At 43.9% G+C, this 12,427-nt stretch overlaps 1 long non-coding RNA gene across 1 annotated transcript; it reads right to left on the reverse strand.

The window, feature by feature from the left end:
• Nucleotides 1-2,225: 2,225 nt before the first annotated feature.
• On the reverse strand, nucleotides 2,226-11,633 carry LOC128151877 (uncharacterized). Its single transcript, XR_008238487.1, has 2 exons — nucleotides 11,154-11,633; nucleotides 2,226-10,401 (listed from the first exon to the last, which is right to left on the reverse strand). It is a non-coding gene; the product is annotated as an uncharacterized LOC128151877 (long non-coding RNA).
• Nucleotides 11,634-12,427: the final 794 nt, after the last annotated feature.

Genomic DNA, 12,427 nt, shown 5'->3' on the forward strand with positions numbered 1-12,427 from the left:
CATAATTTCCAGATTTACCCAATAAGCACAAAACATAAAATTCGTTTTTATTGGTATAATCAGTAAAAGTCTACTAAGGTTGGTTTGGGTCTTCACTCTGCTACAGCTTGTGGAAAGAGTATAGTATAGATCGACTATAGAGAGGCTTTACTTTCCAACTCAGGAAGGAAATATAGAGTAGCTGTTTGAAAGAGAATCATGTGCAAACAGCCAAGTATCTCCTTCCGGAGCTTGTGCCACTGCCACTGACAGCTATGATGGTGGTGCTCTGCCAAATAAAATTTGGGTAAACCTGGTACAAGGTAGAGCCCCTGAAATCACGATAACTATTTTGCTGAATGAAACTTATTTTGAAATGCATACAGCTCTTGAGTGTAAACAGGGAATGGAACAACTTCTTTTAGGGGTGTCAAAAATACAGCATCTACACCTATGGGACACAGGGACATTTGGTTTTGTTTTGAATGTTGTATTGTTTCCCTTGTTGATTATCTGGAACTGCTGGTAGTACTGTAGAGAATGACATTTCATATTGCACCCAAATAGCGACAAACTGTTTCACTGCAAACACGAGACAGTTTCATCTAAAAAGTAAGATGCTTTAATCTGTTCAAAGTATATCTGACCCTATTTGAGAAAAAAACCCCAAACACTCCAAACCAAAACAGAAATAGTTTTCAGAACATTCTGTTATTACATGATGCCTCATCTTAAAACATAACTTGGCATCTGACATACCACTTACAGTTTTCATGTTTCAGTGGCTGGCTGAACAGACAAGACTATTTTTTACAACTTCATGGCACTTTAAGCTTAGGTGTGATGTGGTAGCTTTTGATTACTGGACAGATTCAGAAGTTTCAGGGACCATTTCAATCATCAGTGAGAAAAAACTTTGTTGATGTGGATGAAAACTAGGGTGGAGGGATGCCTAAAGGGTAAAGAATGGTGATACAGACCCCCACAGAGTTTTATATTGAAGAGTTAAAGAACACATGATTTAGCAGCTATCAGTCCCTACAACTTCAATTCTCACTGCCTGTAGTCACATTGATTTTGCCCACGTCAATACCGGGTAAGGCTAGCAGCATATTGCAGTCTGTCTCCTACCCAGCTGTATCTGGAAACCCACCGGGCTCTCAGCAAGCAACACGTTTCCCAACATTTGCAGTAGGGAGAGCTAGCATTTGCAATGCGCTTGCTAAACTCCTGTTGATCGAAGAGCTAGCTGATGGCAGAACGTCATGGTTTCAGCTCAGGGGGCAACACAGCACCATGGGGCCGCTCGCTCACTCCCCCGCCTGATGGGATGGGCAGGAGAAAATACAACAAAAAGCTTGTGGGTCGAGACAAGGACAGCGAGGGATTGATCACTCACCAGTTATGGTCACGGGCAAGAAACAGACTCGACTTGGGGGGACTGGGGGGGAAATAAAAATCGATCTTACCAATCAATTCGAAACAGGATAATGAAAAATAAACCCAAATCTTAAAACACCTTCCCCCCCACCCCTCCCTCCTTCCCGGCTCAATTCCACTCCCAGTTCTCTCTCCCTCCTCCCCACGGTGGCGCAGGGGGACGGGGAATGGCGGTTGGAGTCAGCTCGCCACACATTGCCTCTGCCGCTCCTTCCTCCTCAGGGGCAGGACTCCTCACTCGTCCCCTGCTCCACCGTGGGGTCCCTCCCACGGGAGACAGTCCTCCATGAGCTTCTCCAACGTGAGTCCTTCCCGCGGGCTGCAGTTCTTCATGAACTGCTCCAGCGTGGGTCCCTTCCACGAGGTGCAGACCTTCAGTCACAGACTGCTCCAGCGCGGGCTTTCCCATGGAGTCCCGGCCATCTTGGGGGGCACCTACCTGCTCTGGCGTGGGCTCCTCTCTCCCCGGGCTGCAGGTGGGCATCTGCTCCCCCGCTCCCCTCCGTGGGCTGGAGTGGGGGGGGACAGCCTGCCGCCTCACCGCGGGCTGCGGGGGCAGCCCCTCCTCCCCTCAAATCTGCAGGGCGGCTCCTCTCACGTGCCAATCCCCTCACTCACTGCAGGTTCCCCCTCTTATGTTCTCCCACAGGCACTACCGCCGTCGCTGATTGGCTCGGCCTTGGAAGGGGCGGGACCAACTCGGAGCCCGGGAAGCTTCTAGCAGCTTCTCTCAGGAGCCGGCGCTGCAGCCGCCTCCCCTGCTACCCACCCCCCACACCCCCAATACACAGAAAAACATGTTGGTCTCAATGTGTTACTGATTTTATTTTGGCCCTAGAACCCAGTTGTGTTCAAAATGTTGACACCTTGGAAGAGAAAGTAACAAGAAATAGGAGGAGGGACAAAAATTAGCAGGGGCACATAAAGCTTCTGGCATGGAGGTGTCATGGTTTAACCTGGCCGCTCACTCGCTTCCCCCACCCAGGGGGATGGGGGAGAGAATCAAAAAAAAAAAGTAAAACTCGTGGGGTGAGATAAGAACAGCTTAATAGGACAGAAAGGAACAAAATAATAACAATACTAGAAAGAAAATTAACTCTGTCCCAGCTGAAACCAGGACAGGAGGAAAGGTGGATTTCTAGTATGGAGTCCCACAGTGCAACACAGATCTGGCATGAAAGAGAAAACCACAGCTTAAGCAATGTGTGAAAGGATCAACAGAAGTATCGGTATGGAGAGGGAAGGAAGGAAACAGAACCAGGTAGCAGCCTGAGGGGAGAAGCCCGACTGGGTGAAGAAACAGTGCAGAGACTCTTAGTGTAGACAAAGCTTTTTGGGAAAAGATGTGGAATGTGGCATGAAAATACCACCTCTAAGGAGTGTGAGATGAGCCTACTGTGGGGTGAGAATGGAGAGAATGGGACACCGGGTATGGGAAGCAGAAAGAAAATAATGAGCATGCAGGGCACGTGAGGGAAATGAGAGCTACTAGCATCGGAAAGCGGGGGTGACACATGGGACGCCTGTGGGGAGACAAACAGGTGTGAGATGCCACAAGGTGAATGACTCCTGAAAATAGCCGCAGTGGTTGTAATGAAAGTGTCACTTTTTCCATTTGAGGGTTACCGCAGATAGTACAGGACGGGTGTTATGATAGCTTTACGTGATGATACTTTATCAAGTCTCCTCAAGCTGTGGGGGAGACGAGTTGAGAAGGATCTCAGGGCCTGTCCAAAATGAGTCTTCAGTGCTGGTGTACTCAACTGTCACCTCACCTCTTGGGGTGGTATACATGCCTCCGAGTAAGTGTGGGTATCTCAGAATACAACTGAAAACACCCACCATGGTTAGCAGCATTGTTTTTACACAGATATGCCTTTTTAACACAAGGAAACTTGAAAAACAATATATTATGATATGTATATGGACAATATGTCATAGATAAAACCAATTTTTCCAATTGTGTTTCCATTACTTTTGCCATCGTGTCCCCACTTTTTGAAAAATGTATAGTAAAACTACTGCTTAAATGAAAGGAAGAAAAACTAATAAAAATAAGCGTTACACAAAATACATTGATACAAAGTACCTTAAAGGGTTAGTGGATTCTGTTTTTCCTTTTTAGGGCACTTTCATCCCAGATACGTTTATATATTCCTACTAGGAATAAATCCTGATTAATTTATACATATTTATTTAAAAAAATCAGTCTACCAGGTTTATAGAGGATTATAAGATACTGATTTAGAGTACTGTGAATCTGGAAACCTGATTTAGTATCATTTAAAGGGAAACTCCACACTTTGGTAAGAAAGGAAGAAATTGCTTTCAGGTGATACATTTTTACATTTTAAATGACAGTTCTTTTCTTTGAAAGCAGCTTAGAGATTTGAAATACTGGAAGTAGCCTCAGAGGATATTAATTGACAACATGCAGGTGAATGGCTCAATTATACAAAACAGCTGATTTAATCACAGGGTTTCACAGCTTTGTCACTTTGACAGAGTAATAAAGAAGTTTATCATATCCTGTAGATGCCATCAGACACTTTGGCCTTGCTACAAACATGATGTCATGACACTTGAAAGATTTTCTGTGGTCATTATTAGTATGTAGTACAGTTACAATGACAGTTCTTTCTTTGCTGCAACAGGTAATCAAAACTAGTATTTTTTTCTCTGCTTTCTCCCTATGTCTATGAACACATCAATAACAGATTTAAATATTTCAAGGGTCAGTGGAGTTAACAGTCAAACTGACTTTTGAGAAAAATGCGAAAACACTGCAGTTCATCATACTTGTGAAAATTTTTATATTGTGCAAGTGTTTGCTTATCTACCGCTAAGCCCAGGAAGCTGGATATGTAGTGAAGGAGTGAAATAGGCCATTACAAATCTTTTGGCAGATAAAGCAGTGTTTTACACAGAGGATGTGGCAAGCATTTTGTAGGTATCTGTGCGGCTGGTTTTTTGACAAGGTGATGAAGTGGCATTTCAAGAGCATCGTTGGTGAATGCCACAGAACTGCAATTGTACATACCCATCTGTGCACTTTTACAGGCATCATTACAAATCAGGATTATACATGCACTTCCTGAGATCGCCCATCCAAACAGGATAACCAAAAGAGAATAGTTTGCTAATTTTCCTCTGCACACCTGCAGCATTATGCCTACAAAATGAAACATGCAGCATCTTATTCAAAATACGTGTTGAAAACCCAGGTCCTCTATTACAATGAAAACTGACAGAATCTGGAAATGTTTCTAGCAATGTGCAGCTGGTTCAATCAGCTAGAAAATTTTCTAGAAGCAGTACTGAAACTGCTACCATTTTTTTGCCTATGTGTAAGAAGCATTCAATAGTCTTTGCCTGACTAGTCTCTGGTAAGGCTACACAGCGTGTTGTTGCCACCTAGAGTCAGTTCATCAAAATAGAAATTCTGCATGTCTTTTTTCCCCCCTCCATTTAAAGAAAAAGGAGTCCTCCAACATACCCAGACATCTCCTACCCTGTCAATTAGCGCCGGTTTTTCCACTCCAAAAAAACCAAAGGTGCATTTCCAACAAGTTAACTACCTCTATGTGAATTCCTGGAGAATGCAAGGCAGCCTGTAGCCTTACTTTCATTAGGGTCTTCAGAGGGACCACTGGCACCCATCAGTGATCTTGACCTTTGACGGTGGAAGCACAGCTCTGGCCTTTTCAACTAAACCAACTAACTCAGGAGCGGCAAGTGCGTGCGGCACAGGGCCAAGGCTAAGTCTGTGGCTGCTGGGGCAATTTGCTGGTGGATAATCTGAATCTAGGGTCCCCACCCCATCTCCCCATTTCTTTCTTCAAACCACATGGCCCATGTATCGTTGCATTTGGTCACACAGAGATTTGGATACGTGGCGCACAGGACCAGGAAGGAAATGAAATGTGGAAATGAAAACTGGTGGAAAATAAAATCCCAGTGAAGATTCAACAACCAGATTCACAGATTCACAACTCTTCTTTTGTGTAAGTGGAGTATCCACTTCTACACTGAACAATAAAACACTTACTTCTGAAACAAAATTGGATTATCCACTTCTATATATTTTCACATTTTATACCCAGAGTAACTGAAAAACAGAAACTGAACAGAATTTAGACTAAGATCCCAATTTTGTTCTCACTGCTCTCTCTTGCATCAATTTTTAATAAAAATTTAGAAATGATTTATACTCAGATATCATCTTGGGGAATCCTAGAGCAACTACAGCTAGTGAAGTCTTCAGAAAAGGCAGAAAAAAATATTTCTCTGTAATACTCATTCTGAAGTGCAATCATTCCTAAGGCAGAGAATAAAGGAGAGTAGAGAAGATTAGAGATACTTAGGCCCTTTTCTCTGACGGCCTGGTCCCTCTCACCTCCCATCTCTACTAGATGAAGAGCCCCAGACATGAGCTTTTGTAATCTATAACTGCTTGACCAGACATTTCACACAGATAATGCCTTGATTCAAAACTTTAGAAAGGTGAAATATCAGGACAGATAAGTAACAAGGGTGAAGTGGTGGTTGAAAAAATTAGGAAGTCATCTCGGGAGAAATTCAGATCTTCCAAACCCATGGGAAAAATACTACAGGTCTGTATTTAGAAACTGTACATGAAAGGAGAAAACAAAGGGCTTCTGTAAAATACCGGTTCCATCAATTTCTTCAGTCTGAATATGCTTTTCAGAACAGATTTAGAATTCTGCTAGAATAGAGTTCCCTCTAGGATCACTTGTTTTTGACATTTATCATTCAGAGCCATCAAGAATAATTTATAATATAAACATTCTGCTTCCACTGTCAGTAGGAAATGTCTCAGTCTCCATGGCATATGTAGCTACGTACTGAAATGCTTGTGGTATTTTTAAATTCATATAATTCTGCTTTTTTGCTGAGGGACTTTGCCATTTTGGTTGGCCACTTTAGATAGATAGGAGACAAATGCTCTGTTCTCCCCTGGAAACATGGCCAGGCTTCCTGTGACTTGTTATTCCCCACCTTCATTTAAGAAAATCACTCAAACGGACCAACTAACAGTTGCTCTGTCTTTGGATGAGTAGCAGTAAAAAGCTCTTCCTGAAAAAAAGTATTACTTTCTCCCTTCATCCCCCCAAAAACTGCCTAGTCCCTTTCTGAAGATAAACAAACTAGAGTTTTAGCTTAAGATAGTTTACAGAATAATCTGTTAGTAGAGATCATCACAAACAAATGACACATCCACTGCTTGTTTGGGTGGCTTTGACATTCTGAATGCTGATGCAACATTGATTTCTCTTCTGCCTTTGAAATACATAGACTAAACTGTAATACCCAGAGTGATTCAGAGGGTGAGGAGGGAACACAATGAGCTTTTCAGTAATTCCTCCTAGCCATACATGGTGACAGATCACAGCTTTTATTTCACCAATCTGTTTTTACTACTCTGCTTAGGGCTAGCATGGAGAGTTTTGAAGAGATTATTTTTCCCTGACATATTTGGCACAACTCTCTGAGGTAACCAAACCTCTCATGGAAGAAACAGAGTGCTTGTCCTGGGCATGAACACCATCATTTTAAAGGCAATGGCAGTGAGATTAGTTAAATGAGGTGCTTTACAACAAGTACAGTGGCCCACAGATACGACAAAGCCATTTCAGACTTTAATTGGAAAGAAGCTTAAGTCTTGCGAGAAATACACTTCTCAGAAGGGCAGAACTGTAGGTATGGCTGGCAGTGGAAACCACTCAACTTGTGATTCTACAGTGAAAGCTGCCAGACCAATTTATTGGAAGACTTGGAATTTTCCAAATTAAATAATACTGTAGGTAGAAAACCAGATGCTATCCTCTGCAGGCTACTAGAGCAAAAATTTTCAAAACATGTATTTCAGTAGTTTGTAGGCAGTTAAATAAAAATAAATAAAAATAATTTCTTTATAGTCTACTTTATAAGCCTTCATTACCAAAATTGGGAAACCATGGAGCCATTTGTTGCTAGCTGGCTCGCTGAGAAAGATTGACCTTTGGCTCAGGTGTGCTCTCTAGAGTGTGTTTAATCTGCCTCATAGGAAACATTCAAGCAGCATCTGTTCTTTTTAAAAAATACATGAACAAGTAAACCAAAGCTCAAATCAATATAAAATGTAGATCTCATTATATTTTAAATAGTCCTAAGGAGAAATTACTCACAAATGTTTATATCTAAAGCTTGAACTTCCCTGAGAAACAAATACTCACATAAAGCAACATGGCTTTTTAGCTATTGAGAAGCTCAGCATCGGTAAGAGCAGCAACCTCTGCTCCTTCAAGTCTCAAGGTAAGAGAAGGGAAAGGCTAACATGGGAAGCGGACAGAGTAAGAGACGGTTTAATTTATAAAATGTTGGAGGGGAGAAAGATGGTAACTGCAGCTTTGAAAGATCTGGAATCAGATGTGCAAAGCAAAACTTTTAGTCTCTGAAGAGTATTTATGCAAGCCCTCCTGCCAAGTCCTGAAAGTGCAATCACTCCTTCCCAGAGAAGACCATCAAGGCATGAAGTCTAAGCAATGGCCACTTCTTTCTGAGCTCCTTTAGCTTCTTAGGCTGTTAGTGAGGCAGACTTGTGTAGAAATGAAACATAATCCTCATACTAGTAGCTATCTGCTGGATGTTAACGTGATTTAAAAAAATCTGTGTTGCTATAAACTTGAGTGCTTTCTTAATACAATAATGCTTTGTGTCTGTCTGTCAACATCTGTACAACCATCTAGCTATTCCTAATAACTTTTGAATCCATGAGGCAATTTCAGCTAAGATTAATAGAGGAAGAGTGGTTTCAAAAATATTACATTCCTACCACTTTTGTGGAAATAAGTGGCTAAGGAGGGGAAAAATAATGCATTAATGCTCCCCATGGAAGGGAAGAGGTAGAAGCTCACCCTTTATTAAATGGTTGATTATCTAACTGAGCGGGAGCCATTAGTCGTGATTCTCGTGGGACTACTTGCCATTTATTAGCAGCTCCTCCTAGCATGTGCAGGGATCGCTGTAGTCTGAGCTAAACCGCATCTCCAGAAGCAGTGCAAACCTGGCACCAAGTGTAAGGCATCTTTTCAGCTCTGCAGTGGTAATTTGCACTGTGGTTATCAGAGCACATGACGAAGGTAACAATAATGAACTTCGATTACAGTGGATTAAGCTTAGTTTTGCAACACATTTCTTGGAGGAGGTTTTCCTCTGTAGTTCCTTAATATGAGCAGAGATGATCAAAAGTGTCAGTCTTGGTCAATGACATTGTCAGGGCCCTGAGGGCACCACCAGCCCTGCCTGTCCCTGCCCCAGCTCTCCTGGGGCTCCCCCCACCCTGCCCAGAGCCCAGGACCCCATTTCAGCCACCCGGGGCTGTGGATCCCTGCCCCATGATGCCACAGCAGGGCCGGTCTCCAGCTCCCCAAAGCCCTGCCCTGCCTGGCCGTGGGCCCGTTCCCATCCCCATGGAGGCGCCGGCTGCCCGGAGCTGGGGCTGCCTCTGCCTGGGCTGCCCTGGCCAGGGCGGTGGGACAGGCCCTGGCTGCCAGGCCCTGCCTTCCCACCCTGGGATTTCTCCCCGGCCCTCGCTGCACCCTGACAGCCATGCTATAAAACTACCAGTGCTCTTTGCTGAACCATGTCAAGGGATTACATCCTGTCTATGCTACTCGCTCTGGCACTCGGCTCCCTAGGGGAAAGACAACAGACCAAAAGAACGAGCTTACAGTGCTTTTGTAAACCTTCTGCAAGCTAGGGCAATAAAGGAATTTGTGAAAAGCAGAGAAAAGGAGGTCTAAAGACAAGCAAATTGGCTAAAATGGTATCAAGGCTCTCCTGGTGATCTCTTGGCAACTCTTGGTGCTTGTCAACTTAGGCTGTGATGGCTCAGGAGGTTTCTGACCTCAGCTGATCACCTGTTCAACTAGATCTGATAGGGATCAAGAAGGAGATCCCTTGGCCACCACAGTCCACATCCTAGTGAACTGAATTAGCCACAGTCACCTCAGTTTATGTCAATATATCAGTCTGGTGTAGGCACACTGCTATTTCTGACAAGTCAGTAATGGGGCAATAACCTGTGGCAATGGGTGGGCAATTTGGACCAGTAGCTTCTTAAAATCACCTCAGCGTGAACCCCAAAAGCTTGAGAGTCAGGGCTCTCAGGTTATACATCAGTTTAGTATCTTCACATATTTGTCACTCCTTCCTCTTTTAAAAGGCCACCAAGTTGTCTCTGCCCACTCTAGTGGGCCGTCTAGTTCCATTACACTTAGAAGAGCTATATTTGTCACAGCTCTAGCGAAAACCTTCTATTTTTCATTTCTCCATTTCTCAGTGCTCATCCTCCCACCACGCGTCACCTGTTTCCTCAGCCTCCCCCTCAAGAAACAGTGGTTCCCCTTTCCATCTCTTATGTGTATCAGCATGGTTACTGAAGGTTTTGCTGACGACAGCTTGTGTGCAGAGCCCTGAGCTGAAGGAATGAAGGAGGCTGTGGGGAGAGCCTGGTGTCCTACTGTTCTGAAGAAAGTCATTCCCAGGGACTTTATGGGAACTCAGATGAGCATGCTGCCTTGTCCAGTTGCTCTGGTCCCTCATCTCCAGGCAGGCTGGGCTCCATCCTAGGCTACCTCCCATGAAGCGGCTGTTCCAGTGGCGACTACACACCTGGTGCTTCACAGTCTTTGTTGGGTGTTGCTGCTCTCCGTTTTGCTGTTGCTTCGTGAGTCTTGTTGTCTTCCATGAGTGTGGAGCTCTCAGGCGGTAGGTAGATCCTTACTCTGAAAGCTAAAGGAGAATGAAAGACCAACTGCCAGTATACAGAAGAAATGTAACAAAACCACTGAACATGTTTCAACTCCAACAATGCTTTTAGTTTAAGGTCTCTTGTTTCCAAGTCACCATTTCTGACTCCTGTGGAACGCCTCTGCTCAGGGCATTTGAACTGAAATGTTTGTAAAATGTCCTTCCAATCTGAAAAAAAGAAGATCCAAAGTGTACCTGAGGGCAAAGCAATGTAACAGTATATAGTTACTGTCGTGGTTTAACCCCAACTGGCAACTAAACACTACCCAGCTGCTCGCTCACTCCTCCCCCGATGGGATGGGGAGGAGAATTCGGGGGGAAAAAAAAGTAAAACTCGTGGGTTGAGATAAGAGCAGTTTAATAATTGAAATAAAATAAAATATAATAATAATAGTTGTAATGAAAAGGAAGATAACAAAAAGAGAGAGAGGTAAAACCCAAGAAAGACAAGTGATGCACAATGCAATTGCTTACCACTCACTGACAAACATCCAGCCAGTCCTCGAGCAGCGACCTGCCCCTCCCGGCTAACTTCCCCCAGTTTATATACTGAGCATGGCATCCTATGGTACAGAATATCCCTTTGGCTAGTTCAGGTCAGCTGTCCTGGCTGTGCTCCCTCCCAGCTTCTTGTACACCTGTTTGCTGGCAGAGCTTGGGAAACTGAAAAATCCTTGACTTAGGATAAGCACTACTTAGCAACAACTGAAACATCAGCACGTTATCAACGTTATTCTCACACTAAATCCAAAATACAGCACTATACCAGCTACTAGGAAAAAATTAATTCTGTCCAAGCTGAAACCAGGACAGTGACCAATGGCTATTTATTTCAGCATCCCTTATACTGTGCTTTTTGTTCTCACTTTGCCCTGTCTGGATGTGAGTGACAAGGAGTAAGAGAGAAACCAAAGACTCACCATGGGATCACAGCAGGTCCAAATGGGTGGTGCTGGGTGGTGTAAAAGGAGATCTGCGAGAAGGAGGGTTTGCCTGTCTCCTTGTTTTAGGTATCTGAATGGCTCCTCTTTCAGGGATCTGTGCCTGGAGCTGGGGATACAGCCCATCAGAACTCTCCTAATCACAAGCAAACTAAAGCACCAGCTGGGTATTTAAATAGTGAGTGGGCAAGGAGTCCTCAGTTTGCTCCACTGGCCACTGTAAATCATTATCTGCTCAGTTCATAGGTAATGACTATGCGTATCCAGTGCAATTAGCCCAACATCCTAGTCCTTGAGGCCCTGACGCCTGAACTAAAAGATTTCAGGGTAACAAACAAATGCACTGGCAGTCTCTTTAGGACCATCACTGAGCAGTCCTACCTCCAGGCTTATATAGTCCCCATGCTGCTGAAGTGGGGGAAGGCTTCGTGGCTGGAAGTCTTACCCGGGGGGGGGAGGAGGGGGGGCAGCACGCACAGAAATGATCTCACGGCTTGAGGCCACGTATGCTTTTGCACTGAGATTATTCTTCACATCCCAGTTTTCAGGAAGATACAGTGGTAGAGGGACATTGATGGTCTATCAGGCATACATCCGTGCAGTTTCATGATACCAGAAAAGACTGCATGGTGGTTAGACTGCTGGATGCAATATCTGCTTGCTGGATGGTGTGGAATATCTGGGCAGGCTTTTGGGGAAGGCTTGAGGGAGCCTTTGGATACTGTATGGAGCAATGACCTTGGGAAGGGAGAAGAGGGTTCCTGGAGGCAAAATGCAGTCAGATGGTAAGCTGGAGGCCAGGAGCTCCATAGTAGCTTCAGCTGGAATGCCTCCAATACCATGAGCAGCGCTGAACTGGGAGAAACAGAGACAAATTCTCAATGAGTGGCTAGGAAATGGTTGAAGACGAAGGATTTGAACTTGTTAGTAGATGGGAAAACTTTCAGAATGTATGTAGTCAGATTCAGGTAAACTAAAATGAAACCACTGATGGCACTTAAAAAGGTGTTAGGAGATTTTTTTAAATTAAAGGAAGGGAGAAGTTGACAAGTGCTAAAATATGATTCAGAATGGCACACATTCAGAGCAGAAAGTCAGGAAAACTTTGTCCTCCAGTGAATAACAATAATTTGGTGAAACTTAAAAAGAAAGGATGAAGAATAATCAAACAAAAGGAATCCCACAGTACAGAGAGAGAGAAAGAAAAGATGCTTCTTTATAAATGCTAGTAGTCTAACAAACAAGATGGGGAA

The sequence above is a fragment of the Harpia harpyja genome, chromosome 1 (genome assembly GCF_026419915.1).
Source record: "Harpia harpyja isolate bHarHar1 chromosome 1, bHarHar1 primary haplotype, whole genome shotgun sequence".
Taxonomy (NCBI): Eukaryota; Metazoa; Chordata; class Aves; order Accipitriformes; family Accipitridae; genus Harpia; species Harpia harpyja.